The sequence below is a fragment of the Lutra lutra genome, chromosome 14, assembly GCF_902655055.1.
Source record: "Lutra lutra chromosome 14, mLutLut1.2, whole genome shotgun sequence".
Lineage (NCBI taxonomy): Eukaryota > Metazoa > Chordata > Mammalia > Carnivora > Mustelidae > Lutra > Lutra lutra.
Window position 1 is genome coordinate 40,259,881 of NC_062291.1, and position 13,679 is coordinate 40,273,559.

At 57.9% G+C, this 13,679-nt stretch overlaps 1 protein-coding gene and 1 long non-coding RNA gene across 5 annotated transcripts in view; one reads left to right on the forward strand and one right to left on the reverse strand.

Annotated features, from left to right (window-relative positions):
* Nucleotides 1-468: 468 nt before the first annotated feature.
* Nucleotides 469-8,135, reverse strand: LOC125085253 (uncharacterized). Of its 2 annotated transcripts, XR_007122830.1 has the most exons (4): nt 7,445-8,135; nt 1,566-1,714; nt 1,319-1,471; nt 469-1,065 (listed from the first exon to the last, which is right to left on the reverse strand). It is a non-coding gene; the product is annotated as an uncharacterized LOC125085253 (long non-coding RNA). The 2 variants fall into 2 exon arrangements; XR_007122829.1 differs by having other exon boundaries at nt 1,319-1,714.
* A 1,751-nt stretch (nt 8,136-9,886) lies between these two features.
* Nucleotides 9,887-13,679, forward strand: part of ZMIZ1 (zinc finger MIZ-type containing 1) — a 233,075-nt gene continuing 229,282 nt past the window's right edge. For all 3 annotated transcript variants that reach the window (XM_047701396.1, XM_047701397.1, XM_047701398.1), the window contains exon 1: nt 9,887-10,213. The gene's annotated coding sequence lies outside the window, so the exon portion shown is untranslated. The remainder of the gene's footprint in view (nt 10,214-13,679) is intronic.

Sequence of the window (13,679 nt, forward strand, 5' to 3'; positions counted from 1 at the left end):
GCCTGATTGCCTAATCTGTTAGTGGCCTCTCAGTCCCCTGCCCCTAGGGAGCTAGAGACAATCCTCTTCAGCACTAACCACTTAACCTGCTCAGATGTCCTAGAGGACAGACCAGGAGCTTCTCTGTCCACCCTGACCCCACAGGATAGGACAAGAATGTCAACAGGCCGGGGTACCCCGTGGACAGCCCCCCTGTTCCACAGCTCTCTAAGCCCCTCCAAGCCCTTCTACCATGGCCATTTAATACAGTGTTCCAGAGCTAAGACCCTGGAGCTGATTTTCCTAGATCCAAATCTCAGCTTTCCTACTCACTGTGTGACCTTGGGCTTGTTAGCTAACCTTTCTGTGCTTCAGACTGCTCGTCTATCAGTAGGAGGAATAGTTCTGATGCCACAAGGTTGTTGTGAGAATGAGACGAGTTAGCACGTGGAAGTTCTTAGAACAATAGCCCACACGTAGTCACTCTGCTATATGTATTTACCATTGTTGTTAATATTTATACTGCTGTCATAACCAGAGAACACACAGAAGCACCAGACACAATCTCTGTCCCCTAGAGATGGGAGTCCCAGACAGGAACAGGAAAGGGAAGTTCCATTTCTTATCCCACTTAACAGTCAGACCACCTTGGAAGGAGTGATGGCCAGCCCCACTTTACAGATAGAGAAGTTGAGCCTTCAGAAGGTGGTAGGAGGTTCCTTAGGGCTCACAGCTGTAAGTGGCAAGGCTGGGATTCAGCGCCAGGTCGCGGGGCTCCAAAGTCCACACTCTTTCGGCAAGCCCGCTGCCTCTCAGTCTGGCAGAGAGATAAGCCGAGTACACAGATAGCTGTAATCCAAGGTAGAAAGTGATAAGTGGCAAACAGGGACTGAGAAAGGCTGTAGGAGGGCGGGCGCCTGCCTGCCCCAGGAGGGGAAGCGGTGGCGGGCAGGGCGGGCTTTTGAGAGCAGATGACATCTGAGCACAGCCTCCTAGGTGGGCAGGCCGAGCAGGAAGACTTTCAGGCTGGAGAGGCCGGTGTGAGCAAAGACACGAGTGACTAGGGCCGTAGCATCTAGCAGGTGCCTGATGGGTCACAGAGGCCCAACAAATATTTGTGAAAGGGAGGAAGGAAGGAGAGACAGGGAGGAAGGGTGAGTATACCCTGACCCTACTTGGCCCAGGAACTTCCCCTGTCACGAGGAGATAGAAGTCAACTCCTCCTATTCCCTGAAGGGCTTCACGGAGGTCCTGGGGCCCCTTGTCCTATGACACCCCAGAGAAGTAGCTCAGGACCTTCAGGCTGGAGCTCCTGAGAATTGGATGTTTTGCTCTGTACCAGGAAGAACTTCCCAAGGCGTAAAGCTGGACAGGGCTCCTCTGTGGGGCAGGCCAGTGGTGTGCTGGAGCCGGCTGGGACTGGCTCACAAGAGCTGATGGCTAAATTTTCTGGAACTGTGGGAGCTGGGTGTTGTGAAGTCAGCAGCTTGACCTTGGCCACAGGGGGAGTATTTATACAATGGAAATCGGCAAACGCTATCTATCAGGTCTTCCCCATTTTGGAGAGCCAGATGTTAAACACTTACCAGCACATCACTGCACAGTGTCTGCCAAGTGAGGGAGCAAGCTCCCCATTCCCAGAAGGATGCAAGCAGAGGCAGTTGCCTCCTGAGAAGAAGGAGACCTAGGGGTTCTCGCTTCGATGATCTCAGAAGCCCCTTTCTGGCTCTGAGAGCTGATGAAAAGTCAGGTTTGAGAAAAAATTAATCAGAGTAATTATTCATGCTAGGAAATCATTAACCACTTGACTCAGAGGCTGGGAGGAGGGCAGGAACCTGAGGAAATGCGTAAGGTGCCACACGTTTGCAGATTTCACAGGTAGAAAGTCTTGTCCAGCATTGCACAGGGAGTTGGGGCAACCCTGGGACCAGAACCTGTGTCTCCAGCCTCCTAGCCAGGGCTTGCTCCAGGGCACATGCGCTGGGCTGGTGGGCACGAGGACACCTTCCTGCATAGTCTGCTTACTGTCTCTCCTCCAATAGAATATAAGCTCTGTGACAGAGACCCTATCTGTCTTGTTCACTGTCGGATTCCCAGTGCCTAGTTTTGTGCCTGGCACATTGCAGAGTCAATAAATGTTTGTGAGATTGAATCAGTGTGTCTGGGATCCCGTCCTCTGACAGCCATCCTCTGAGACCATTACCACTCAGGCCCCCACACCTGCTTAGTGACATGAAATCAGAAGACTGGGGTTCAAATACCAATTCTGCCCCTTCCTGTATGACTCTGGCCAAACCACTGGGCCCCTTGAACCCTCAGTTTATTTCTCTACAAAGTGAGTTGTGCGATCTCTGCCTGCCTCGTGGCACTCAGGTAAGACATAAAGTGCTTTTAACAAACTCGGAGTGCTGTATCCAGAGGAGGAAAGGGGAGGCTAGGGAAGCCAGCTTTGAGGGCCAGGCCAAGCCCCAGGGCTCCCAGTGGACATGGGATAGTGGCCAGGTGGCTGCCCTCTTTGGGCTGATTCTTGGGGTAATCTGGGTCAGACAGGCTCTTTGGAGAAGAGAGGTGGGGGATGTTGCCAAACGGAACTCAAGGTTCTAAAGGGGCAGGCAGGGGAGGCTGAAATGAAGGCAGCAAGGGAGAGGTTAGGGAACCCTCTTCCTCCAAAGACCAAGTCTCTTGAAGCAAAGGCAGCAGGCAAACCAGGAACTTTAGAAAGCACTTCTGTGCCTGCAGAGCTCTTTGTTGCCACCTACCCTGCCCCTCCCAACCCCCAAACCTTCCCTGCTGCAAATTGCCTTAACGGGTGAGCTTGGACGGGAACTTGCCAAGTTGGGTGGGGGTGGGATGGAAAATCCTGGTATGTTCTGAAATCAAACCAGTGTTCCAAATGATTCCGTGGAGAAAGGATTTCTGCCACTCTCCTTGACAGGCATCTGAAGCCCACCGTGACCCCCGCCGCCCTTGGTAGAGTGAAGGACAGGGAGGGGGTCCAGCTTTTCCAGCTCACTCTGGGTTGCGGATGATGAGGAAGGAAAGCAGGGGGTGGCGGGGCTCCAGAGCCCTCCCAAGTGGCATCTGATTTTTGCAAAGGGGGTGAGGGCAGTGGGAGACTCAGAGCTGGGGCCAGGGAGGCAGGTGGAGAGGGTGCCCATGGAGGGGACGAAACGTCAGTCTGGGCCCCTGGGGGGAAAGCAAAATAGAAAGGCCCTGTGTCAGCAGCCAGGCCCCTGGCGGCCGGGCTCTCAGCTCTATTCTGTTCGGCGGGATTCTAGTTGGCACCAGCTGCAGTCAGGAACAATGCCTGGATTTCTTTCTTTCTTCTTCTTTTTAAAAAAAAATTTTAATAGAGGGGAGAGAAGAACTAGAGCCACTCATTGGACAGCTCAGCATCATGAAGGCGTCTGGGACCGTGTGTCCTTGAAAAACAGCACAGACTCAGGGAGCCCCCACAGCTGGCTGCAAGGTGCAAGAAGGCACGTCGTTCTGGGAGCCTGGGGTCCAGCCTGCTGCTGCCTCATGCTTGCTGGGGGACTGGGGCACGTCCTTGCCTCACTCTGGGCGTTTCCCCAGCAGAGCCTGCCTTCCAGATGCCACTCAATGCCAACTCCCCTCCTTCCCCAGACTTCTAGAGTGCTATTTGCTGGGGATGGTCCTTTCTGATAGCCTGTGAGCTCCTGGAGGACCGGGCCGGGCTCGTCCTTAGGCGTCCCTTGCATCTCCCCCTGCCCTTGACCACCTGTCAGTCACTCGGGCACTATGCTGGGTGATGGGATAGAGCAGTGAGCCAGCTTCTGGCCCGCAGTCTCAGCCTGGGAGGAGATGGGTGCACATCAAAATAATTTCCCAGCCTAGTGAGGTGTCATGCTGGACAGACGAAACTCCCTGTGCCTCAGTTTCCTCACCTCCAAAATTGGAGACATTACTACCACTAATAAAAATCAGCTCTTGTGAAGACGAGAGGAGTTTGTGGGCATGAGACCCTCGGCGTCTGCCACAGAGTAGGAAATTTAATATGTAATCATTATGGTGATAATGATGATGGGGGAGGCAGGGGCAGCAGCACATGGGGCTGAGACCAGGTAGACAGCACATCTGCTGGAGGTATGGGGCGGGCCTCTGAGCATGTGGCCATGGATGTGGCCTTAAAGTTTGGCAGGGGTGTGTCCCATGAGGCAGGAAGAACATGAGGAGCTAGGAGTGTGTATAGAATGCTGGCAATTCTAGGGGCACCTGGGTGGCTCAGTGGCTTAAGCGTCTGCCTTCGGCTCAGGTCATGATCCCAGGATCCTGGGATCGAGCCCCATATCGGGCTGTCTGCTCAGCGGGGAACCTGCTTCCTCCTATCTTTCTGCCTGCCTCTCTGCCTACTTGTGATCTCTCTCTGTCAAATAAATAAATAAAATCTTAAAAAAAAAAAAAAAAAAAGAATGCCAGCAATTCTAAAAGCCACCCAGCATGACTACATGCATGGGGCAAGGCAAGGGCGTATGAGACTTGAGGCCAGAGGACTGCTGTCCAGGTGAGGAGGGGAGACATGGAAGTTCTGGGATCTTCTCCTACCCCCTCCAGTGCCACAGAGGAGGGACCCTTCCCTCAGGTTGCCGGAGCTGCCAGCATAGAGGGAGGAGGCTTCATTCTCTTCTGCTGCTTGCTCTAGGCCCCCCAGGAGTGCTGGACCTCCTAGCTCCCAGGTGGCTCTCTGGCAGCGCTGGAGCAGAGAAGAGAGCCCTGTGTTGGGACACCTGGTTCTTGTTGCCGCTCTGACACTTCCCAGCTGTGTGGTCATGGGAAAGCCACCAGATCCTTTCGGGCTCAGTTTCATCACTGGAAAAGGGGCCGTTGCGGGCTCAGAAGACGGGTGGTACCTTGTGAAGCAAGGTGTTAAGGTCATGATCGACGCACAGCCCTGGACGATCCCCTCTGCGTACACGTTTTCCTTTCCCTACACAGCCAAAGGAGACACTCTGAGGGCATTCCCCAAAGCAGGGACCCCCTAAACCCTGAAGTACACTATAGCTCAAGAGTAAGGGTTCAATCAGAGCCAGAAGAACATTGGACATCCCATGTCCCATACTCTCCTACTTGACAGATGGGGAAACAGGAGCACGAAGAGTCTGAGGCGCTCATGACACACTACAAGTTGGACAGTGGTGGGCTGGGAGCAAAGGTGTCCCAGCTCCCAAAGTAGTCTCTCTGTTGACTCTCCTGGGCCTCCCAGCAGAAGAAGGGAGTGGTGGCTGAGCTGGGTCAGAGAAAGCCATGATGGGAGCTGAGAAGATGGCATATCTTGTGGAAAGATCTGGAAAGCCAAGGCCAGGCGGCCTGGCAGGTGCAGCCTCAGAGAATGGAGTGGGCAACCTGACTGTCATAGAGAGAAGAGGCATCCCAGGGGTCCCTGCTGTGATGAGGGGCACAACTAACACTCTGCTGGGCCCAACCACCCACCTCTAGAAACACAGTTGCCTCAGAGCTGGGCAGGGACCAGATGCCTCCTGGATCCACCAGGGTGTGAAGACTAAATCTACTCCCCATGACCCCACTACCATGGGAGGGGACCCCATCATCCCTTGGCAGGTGAGTCTTTCCCCCATCCACCCCAGAGGGCTCAGAAGGTCACCTTGTCTGTACCATGGCCTGGTGATGAATGAAGGCAAGTATTCTCAACCCTGAGGTCCAGCCCCACCCACAGAATAACTGTGAGACTTTAAGCAGGCCACTTAACCTCCCTGAGCCTTTGTCCTCAGTGGGGAATTATACCTTCTGGCTTATGCAGAGAATGGAATGAGAAATGCCTGGGAAACAGGAAGCTCTCAACAAGGTGACATTTCTCTGGCCCTTTTAGTCTCTAGGCTCCCTTTCGGGGAGACAGGAGTGAATCCTGGAGACAGAGAAGGCAGTCCTGGAGAGACAAGAATTCACCCCCACATGTGCTGGTCCCCTGCTGCCCAGCCCACTGAGGGCCTTCAGCTCAGGAGGCCACAGTCACTACACCCCGTACAGGTTCTCTGCTCCCCCAGGAACTACAGTCTCTTCCCACTGCTTTCCTCCTGGCCTCCTGGACCTCCTGGCAGCCCCCTCCCCAGGCCTAGGCCTAAGCCACGGCCTTCTTTCCCTCTCATGGTTCCTGGAAGGCAAGGCAGTTAATAAAACGTAAGTCTACTCTGAAGATAGGTGTGGGCAGTACCCTGCACTGGCACCCACAGGCTGGCCCCGTGCACTGAGCTGCCTCCAGAGCCATGTGATTTCTCGGCCCTGCGTTGGCTGAGTGGTATCTGTCTTCTCAGTGGCTGGGAAGTGAAAACACTTTCCCCTTTGCCTCACCCCCAGCTCTCCAGGCCCACAGAAGCCAGGGCCAGGAGGGTGGAGGCTCACGACACACAATCCCCAAAGAGTCCTGGCCACTGCCATGAGACCTCACCCTTGGTTTAAAGAAGCCCAGAGAGGGCTAGCAACTTGTCCGGGACCACACAGAGAGTCTATGGATGAGGAGGCAGAGCTGGGCTAAGATATCAACAGGAAACATTGTTAACGAGAGCCTGAGTTTGAATCCTGATTGACCAAGGGACTCCAAGTGTAGTTTGCTCTGAAGGGGAGATGGTAATAGAGCATCTAACTCAAGGCAGAGTGAGAATTCAATGAGCTCATGCTAAGATGCCCTTACCATAGTACCCAGCACACAGTAGGTACTAAATAAGTCATAACTTCTTCCAAGACTCTACAGGGATCCAGTCAGCCTTGCTATTTCTCTGAAGGATGAATAGAGAGAGCAAAGGCCTGAGTCCCAAGGACTGGAGGCCAGGATCCCCGGGATGCCTGGGCAGACCCAGGGCCCAGGTAAGGTATCTCAGACTTGCTGCCATCTTGTCCTGCTTGCCCAGCTAGGAAGAGCTGAAGTTAACCTTCGCTCGAGCCTTCTTTGTATCCTGGGCTTGGCTCCTCAGCTCTCTGCAGTAGCATGCTAATTTTCAGATGTAAATTAGCGGGGGGGGGGGGGGGGGTATTTTCTGGACAGGAGCTTTTGAACATAAGTGATGACCCCCAATGCTGCCTCCATTCCCCATTTCCTGGAGGTGGGGAACCCTTGTCACTTAGTGAGGAATTTGGACAGAAATGTTGAAAGGAGAGCATCCTGACCCATCCTGACCCATCTAGGTCTTGGCTGAGGCTGGATTCTTGCCCTCCAGGCTTTTAAACCCGGAAACTCCGCCTCCTGAGGTTTTGGACCTGGGGTGGTGTGGGGGGGCGGGGAGCTTTCTGGCTATTGCGATGCTATAGATTTCCCAGAGGGAGCAGTTGTGGCTCCAGCCACCACTCAGCCAGCTGAATTACACCTTCCAGCCCTAGGTCAGGCCTTTAGGGGGTTCTGGAGCTACCCCCATGTCCTGACTTAGGGTCCTGGGTCACCCAGAGGCCGAGGGGGAGGGGCTCAGGAATGTACTCCCACAGGAATGTACTGTACCATGCTCCTCTGGTGTCCTGAGAGGTCTGGAAGGTTCTCATGCCATCCACCTTCCCCAAGGGTACACATCTGCCACCTGTGCAGAAACGGCAGCTTGGTAACAGTCCATGTGACAGGTCTAAAGACTGAGGCCCTGGCAAGGAGCGCCTTCCCGTGCACCTACTGGCCTCGGGGCGGCAGAATTACCCTTGGGAGTATCACGCAGGTTCCCAGCATCCCCTCCCAGGCCCCTGTGGACCTCAGCTGCAGCCCTCTGAGCCCTCAGGAATCCAAGCTGAGTTCACGGGCTGTCAGACTAGCGAAGCCTTGAGAATGAATTCAGGGCCGGCAAATTCATTTTGCTTCCTTTCCCTCGGTGGTGGAAGGAGTGATCTAGCCGGCCCTGAAGGAGTTCAAGCCGAGGTCAGAGATGCCCACTGAAGGATGTTTTTTAAGTAGGGTGAGGGGGGAGGGTACTCTGGCCTGCTCCTCACGCTGGCCCAGGGTCGGCGCTGATCACTGCCCAGGAGGCCTGGACGATCCTCGAGTCTGCGTGGCACGTCCGCGCTCCCAGGCGGGCCTCGTCAATCAGGCAATGGCCCTAGCCTGTCCTGGACATCTTCCGCTAGTCTCAGTTCCCGGGGGAGACCCCCGCCCGTGCTGCCTCCGGGTACCCGCCCCCCGGCGGTGTCATTGTTCTCTGACGTCACGCCGCGGCCCCGCCCCTCGACCCTCACCAACCCCCCACCCCCCCACCTCCGGCTCCTGGAGCCCGAGACCCTCGCAGCCAGCAAAGCCCAGGCAATGCAGGGCTCCCCCCGCGGCCCTGCCCGGGCTGCGCCCCCTTGCGCTCTCCCCAACTTGCCTTTGTTATTCCAGCTCCCTTCCTCGCCTCGCCTCCGACACCGCGGCGGGCTGCAAAACACGGAGCTCGGAGCCACCGCCACACCTGGAATCCGAAGCGGGCGCCAGCCGAAGCCTCCCCCGCCTGTGCAGGGAGGAGAGTGCTTGCGTGCGCGCGAGTGTGTGTGTCCAACCCGCGCCGCGCGGGCGCCGATTATGATTTGGGACTGAGGGTTGCCGCAAATCACAAGCGGTGGTGGGGGTGGTTCTGGGTGTGAAAGAGGGAGTGGGAGGAGGATATAGGTTTGTGTGTGTACGTGAGCGTGAGGATTTCATGCACGGGGGAATGTTTCATGGTTTTGTTGTTGTTGTTGTTGTTTTAGTATATTTGGTTGTACGGCGATGTGTGTGTCTGCGTGCAGTTGCGTATGTGTAAATGCGGTGGCTACGGTCGTGTGCACGGGTACATTTGTGAGGGAAAGTGTATGTGTGTGCGTGTTTGTGTGTGCGCACGTGTGGAAGCGTGTTTGTAAAACTGACAGTGGGCGCGAGTGTGTGTGCTGTTTGTGTAGGAGTTTCCGTGTGAGTGGCAGTGGACGTCAGCCAAGGTGGGTGCGCACTTAAATGCTGTCGTGGGTGGCTCCGCAAGGGGAACCCCGCGAGTGGGTACACCCCGCTGCGCCTTGTGAGTGCCATCCCTCTCCGCGGCCCCTGGGGCAGTGCGCAGTCCCGAACGTAGAACTGGGCCTGGGTCCCGGCGCCCGCACCCCGCCCACGTGCACTGGGCCTTGGGCGCTCCTGACCGGCCTCAGGGACCCGCCGGCCTCTGGATCGCGCAGGGTGCCAGGGTCAGACCTTGCGCCCTGGTCCTTCCCGGTTGTCGGGGACACCGCGCTCCAACCTCCCCCAACGTCGCCCTTGGTGGTGACGGTGTTTGTGGTGTGTGTGGGGGGGTTCCTCTACTCTCCCCACCAGTCAGTCCCTGGGCTTTGGGAACAACCCCAAAAGTCACCTCCGGAGGAACGCTTGGGCAATCCTTGCTAGCAACTCGATTACCCCCAAATAGGTTACCTGACAGCGTTCACGGCCCCAAGTGCACTCTAGTCCCGGGCGCGCGAACCAAGGGGGTACCGTGGGTGTCTGGTGGTTTTCCCCCCTCCCCAATGTGGTCCCTTCCCAGGCTCCGCATTTCTCTCCTACTCTAAACTTGCAGGAGCGGGGTGGTGGGGGCGGGAGGGGAGAAGTGGAAGAAGGGGAGAGAAAAGGGAGGTGAGTGACGGGGTGGGGGGGGGTGACGCGCGAAGCTCTTCCGAGCCACAGAGGGGGGAAAGCTTGGAGAGGGCCGGGACTAAGGAGCGGGGAAGAAAAAGCAAAAGAAGGGACAGGAAAGGCGAGGGAGAGAAAGAGGCGAAAAGGAAAGAGGGAGAGTGAACGGCGAGAACGCTGAGAGAGCGCGAGCCGAGCGGAGCCGAGCGCTGGCGGCGGCGGTGGCGGCGGTGCCCCGTAACTCCGTTCCGTCCTTAGTTCCGTACCTGCTTTTGCGGGCGGCCGGCGGCGCGGGGCCCTTTGGAAATAGAATAGCCAATGTAATCTGACACTTCAACTTGCTCGGCTCCGGGCGAGTTGATTCACTTACTCACCCCCTAACGCCGAGTTCCTTTTCACTGTCTGTGGACATTAAAAAAGCGAGCGGCGGCGGGCGCCCGGGAGAGCAGGCGACCGGGCGGCGGGCGGGCGAGCAGAGACCCGGCGGCGGAGCAAGCGAGCAGCGCCGACGCAGCGCGGTGACCCCGGCCCCGGTCGGCGCGGAGCAGGAGCCGAAGCGGAGCCGTTCTCGGCGCCCTCGTAGCGCTCCTCCCGGCCCGAGCCGGGCCTGCCCGGCAGCGGCGGCAGCGGCGGCGGCAGCGGCGCGTCCTCCAGCGGCGGCAGCGGCGCTCGCAGCGCCGGGTAAGTTTGGGTCCAGACCCGGGCGCCCGCTTGCCCCGGGCCTTCCTCTCGCTCCCCGCGGACTCTTGGGGTGCGAGCGTGGGGCGCTGGGTAGTGAGGGCTTTTCCCTTGAAGGGCCCGCCGGGGCCAGGCAAGCCTGGCGAGCGGCCGGTGGCCGAGCTCCACTGCGCTCCCCTCGGCGGCCCGGGGACGAGGCCCAGGCGACCGGCGAACGCCCGGCTGCGCGGAGCCGGCTTGGGCTGCGCGCGGGGGCCGAGGCTCTTCGGGTGTGCGGGGCGTGAGTAAGGTTGTGCGCGCGCGGACCCTGTGCCCGCCTCCTGCCGGTGCGCCTCCAGCCCTCGTTCTGAAACCCGGGCAGGAGCGGGATTCGGGCAGGGAGGGAAGGACCCGGGTAGGACCACCTCGGTCTCCTTCACCACCTTCGAGGAGACGCGAAGTTGTGCGCCTGTGTGTAGGAGAACCGCCGGAGACGGCGCTGGATTTCGGGGTGGCAAGGGGTAGTGGTGCTAAGTTGTGCATCTGAATTTCCAGGCAAAACACACACTTTTGTAAATGGGAGGTGGAGGCGCGGTTAAGTTGTTTGTGTGTGAATTGCCCGGGGAGACGCGGCGCACGGTACTAGCGGGGAACGCCAAGGGGTGTGTGTTTGGGGCTTCCCGTAGGTCTTGAGAAGCCCGAGGGGCCTTAAGGCCATCGCCCGGTCGGGGCTGCCCCGGCCAGAAGGGGAGCCCAGAGGGAAGATGTGCGTGTGTGTGTGCGCGCGCGCGTTGCAAATACGAAAGTAATTTCTCCGTGTTCTTTCTTCCTCTCCGTCTCCGGCGGCGGCGGCGGCGGCGGCCCCGGGGGAGTGGGAGGCCGGCCGGGGCGGAGGTTGGGGGGCCGGGCCGGGGCCGGAGCTGGGGTGGGGGGGGCGGGCTCTGGAAGCTTGTTTCACATTCCTGGCGTCTGGGCTAGGGAGAGAACACTGGGGAGCACGGCCTCGGCGTCTGGGGCGCGGGCAGCGGGCGCGCGTCGCCCCCTCGCCGGGGACATCTGTCCAGGAAGCTAGGCGGGCGGGGAGAGGGCGCGGTGCGGAGGGCAGGCTCCCCGCCCCGGAGCAGCGGGGGCGCGGGCGAGGGGCGGCCGCCTTCCCGGCCATTGTGCGCCAGCAGATTTTCACGGGAGACTGCCCCGGAGCCGCCGGAGAAGGCCGAGAGTCAGCCTCAGCCCTGGGTTTAAAAGACACTCCAGGAATGTAAACAACTCGGGCAGGAGGGCGGGCTGGCGGGAGCGCGCCAGGGCAGCTGGCCCGGGCCCCCCACCCCTCCCTGGGGGACAGCCCGACAGCGGGGCCGCCCAGCCCTTACCCTTCTACCTGCCGCAAACTTTTTCCTCCTCTGCTTTCCCTTCCCACCTCGCCCCTCTAGCTGGGCGCAGAGCGAGGGCCTCTCCGGAGGCTGGGGCACTGAGCGGCTGACACCCTGCGCCTGACCCTGGAGGCCTGGAGGCTCGGCCCCTCCTTGGGTGTCCCGAGTTCAGGCTGCTCCTGCTCGGGAGCCGCGCGGGCTGCTTCCTTGGACAGTGCCCGAGTAACTGGGGCTCTGAGAGCTGCCTGCCTGCCTGTCTGCCTCTCTCTCTCTCCCTCCCTCCCTCCCTCCCGCTGCTCCTTCCCCACTCTCCCCCTTCTCCTCTCCCCTGACTGCTTTTCCAATGCCTTGACATGAGGGAGGAAGATTTAACTTGGCAGCCCAAACAAATGTTCTCTCAGAGGTCCTCCAAGAAGCTGGCGGCCGGGCTGGCAGGGTGAGGGCACTGCTCGGCCAGTCTTTTCCTCCTCCCGGCTCTGCCATGGCCGTTTGAAGCCCCCTGGGTGGACAGCCCCGGGCATGGGAAGAGTAGAGCCCAACCCTGCAGATTGAAAGGGCAGTGAGAAGCTGACTGTGGAAGCCCCCGGGCAGAAGCTGCAGGGAGCTGCCTCCTGGTGCCAAGGGTTTTCTGGAGGATTTTCTTGAGCAACAGTTTGTCTCCCTGCTGCAACCCGGGAACAGGGCCTGGTAGACCAGAGGGTTAACCAGCGCTGTCTCCTCCTCTCCTGTGGGTGTGAGGACAGGCTGGTTACACAGGGCAGGGCAGGAGGCCAGAGGCTGTTCCCAGAGGTGCCTGCGTTTGCTTATTATTGTTTTTCTGAAGGTAGAGATAAAGAGGCAGGCGCTGTGGTTGGACAATGGGCAGCTTGGCCGGCGTTGAATTCGGACTTGACTTCGCTGGCATTGGTGTGGTCCCGGGAGTTTAAAAGTTGTTTGCAAGATATCGGGGAAGTTTAGACCAGGGGGCGAGCACCTAGCTTCTTCTGTCCTGGCTGCTTTTTGAGGAGATCCAGAGCAGAAGTTGGGGTGGGTTGGTGGTTGGGCGGGGGGTGATTCCTGGCCCCTTGCTTCCCCTCTGCCTGGCCCTGGTGGTGTGGTTTGTGAATGCCCCAAGCCCTGTGCTGACCTTTCTCTCATCAAGTTGAGGATGTTGAAACACCAGCATCAAACAAAAGACACATTGAAAGCCCTATCTGCCACAGAGCACGTGTGACTTTGGGGCCAAGGGAATGCATCTGGAGGGAGATGGTGTTTTCTTCTAAGTTTTATGATTTCGGTTGGGTTTTGTTTTTCCCAAAAGGACGGAAGCATCTCCTTGTCCCAAGTCACAAGGTTATGAAACGCTGTTTTCACATGTAAATCTAAAAACCTTAGACTTTGGAGAGTTGGTGGCAGGGACTGGAGCTGGGGGGGTGGGGGCAGGGGGTGCTCAGAAGTAGGGAGTTTTCAAGAGTTTTAAATCGTTTTTGGATTGGGGTTTTGAGGCATTTGGGATATGGCTCACAGAGAAGAGTTGGGAATGAGAAATTGCTTTGATAACTAGCCCTGTCTTTGCAAAGAAGGGATGTCTGGCTTCTTGGTTGGGGACAGCATGTCCCTTTTTCCTCCTAAGGAAAGAAGAGGGGAGGATCCTTGTTCCTTTCATGGCCAGGAGCAAAGTGAAGAAAGGTCCAGAGACTGAGGGGTTTAACCACAGAACCACAGGTTCTCTCTCTCTCACACACACACTCCCCTCACAATAGTAACACAACACTCTTTTCGTACCTGGCCCCCAGAGGTGTGCCCCCATATAGGACAGGTGCCCACTGGCGACTCATCCTGGAAAATCGCAGAGGGAAGGCTCCCTCTGAGAAGAGCTGCACTCTTCACTTTTTCCCCTGATTGACAAAGATGGGGGGTAGATAAGGAAGGAAGGCCCTCTGAGGCCTACCGTGTCCTGAGAATCATGTCTCAAGAGTACCCATGTGTGACGCCACGGATATGGAGTTCTAAGGCCCTGGCTAGTGTCCAAAGAAGCAGCCATGACCCTCACCTCAGGGTGAAGCATCGCTGTAAGAAATTTGGGCACCAACAAGTTAACTTCCGGAAGCTTCTCTGGGCACTCTGTCATGGAACCAGGA